This window comes from Humulus lupulus, chromosome 2 (assembly GCF_963169125.1).
Source record: "Humulus lupulus chromosome 2, drHumLupu1.1, whole genome shotgun sequence".
Lineage (NCBI taxonomy): Eukaryota > Viridiplantae > Streptophyta > Magnoliopsida > Rosales > Cannabaceae > Humulus > Humulus lupulus.
This window is the reverse complement of record NC_084794.1, coordinates 195,585,805-195,587,712: the sequence shown is the minus strand read 5'-3', so window position 1 is coordinate 195,587,712 and position 1,908 is coordinate 195,585,805. Positions and strand designations below refer to the sequence as shown.

General features: G+C 39.6%; 1 non-coding gene across 1 annotated transcript; it reads left to right on the top strand.

Moving 5' to 3' along the window:
* Window positions 1-243: 243 nt before the first annotated feature.
* LOC133820646 (small nucleolar RNA R71) lies at window positions 244-350 on the top strand. The gene has a single exon (XR_009887050.1). It is a non-coding gene; the product is annotated as a small nucleolar RNA R71 (small nucleolar RNA).
* Window positions 351-1,908: the final 1,558 nt, after the last annotated feature.

Sequence of the window (1,908 nt, the reverse complement as noted above, 5' to 3'; positions counted from 1 at the left end):
TTAATGAAATAGAGTACTTTTAAATATTATAGCCTTGACTTTTTGTTTAATCACACTTTTGTTCTAAAAACCTCGTTTAGTGAGTTAATTGCACATTTTAAACCCACTTAGTAACGGCTCTAAGGTAGTATGGCGTTACAAGCACTCTTTCCAATGAATGCTCCTCCTGCTGCAACATCTATGATGGTGTGTGTAGTAGTGCACAACCCATTATAGAAATTATGGACCAACATGCACTTCTCAATGCCGTGATGTGGAAACTTTCTCAACAATTCTTTAAACCTCTCCCATGCGTCATATAATAATTCCCCATCATTTTGGAAGAAGTTATTGATCTCTCCTCTTAACCTTGCAGCCTTTGATGGAAGAAAGAACTTTGTGAGAAACTTCTATGCGAGCTCCTCCCAAGTGTTTATAGAGTTGGCCTACAGAGAATTTAACCAACTCTTGGCTCTTTCCTTCAGGTGAGAATGGGAACAACCTCAATCTAATAGCATCGTCACTCACCCCATTCATATTTAAAGTTGCACACAGCTCAAGGAAATTAGCTATGTGCATGTTTAGATTTTCTGTAGGTAATCCACCAAACTGAATGGTGGACTGGACTGGACCATTTTTAGTATTGTCGGCTTGATCTCAAAATTTTTAGCAGCAACTGTGAGGTGTCTGATGCATGAATGCACTCCAGTAACAGTTGGGGGTACATAATCTCTTAAACTTCTAACCCCTTGTTCAGCAGGGACCTCAGCAGCAGTTGCCCCTTCGACATTGTTGGCAGCATTATTTACAGCATTTCCTTGGTTTGCATCCATCCTTGCCTCCAATCTCTTATTCTTTCGGTTATGTCGACAAGTTCTCTGAATCTCAGGATTCACTGGTAATATCTATGTTGTTTTACCTAGTCGCATAAACCAAAACTAGCTAAGATAAGAGAATTCAAACACAAACCAAGTTAGAATTCTAAAAAGAAAAATAACCAAATTAGAACAAAAATTAATTATTTTGATATCAATAAAACAATCCCCGGCAACGGCGCCAAAAATTTGTTGCAAAAATTCCAATGTGTAAGTATACATGTAACGCCCTACTACTCAAGGACCGTTACACTGTGTATTTTAAATAGTGCTAAACTCGCTACACGAGTCATTTGCCCATAATCATGTGACTAAATGTGATTAACAGTTTAGGGTTAAAAAATTTGGTCGAAGATACAAACGTTTCACTAACACGTTTATTGTATACATGGGATCCCAAAATACATTTAAAAGGTTAATTACAACAAAAGAGTTGCAACCTGCCGACCTAAGCAGCACCTTAGTTCCTCTTTAAACCCTCGGTCGTGGTGGTCGAGCAGCCGCATATGTACACATCATCACCGAAGCTCTCCAACTCAAGGATGGTCCAGCTTTCTTTCCCTTTACCTGCACCATATAGCACCCATGAGCCGAGGCTCAGCAAGAAAACTTAAACATGCTCATAAGCAGTTATAACATATTACCAAATTATAATAAGCATGCCTAGCAGTAATAACCCTACTCATGCATGTATACCATTCATATAAATGACTATAGTGTCATATGAGGCCAATTTCCCTAGATAAATGATCAATGAATCATATCGGGGCCCAATACCCAAAATACATGATTATGGAATCATACTGGCTCAACGCCCTAAGATATGGGACTAATGAGTCACCCCAGGGCCCTTTACCTTGTCCTCTGTATAACCAGCTTTGGATCTGATCTCGCGTACTTGACACTGAGTTTTCCCCGATCGATAGGTCGGTCAAGCGTATAATGTGATCGTGGTTAGGCTAAATCATATGGACTAGTGCTCGTGTGCTATCGCCATGCTCTACTAATAATTCAATGCCTTACGACCAGCACTCGATGTGTTAATGTCATCCTT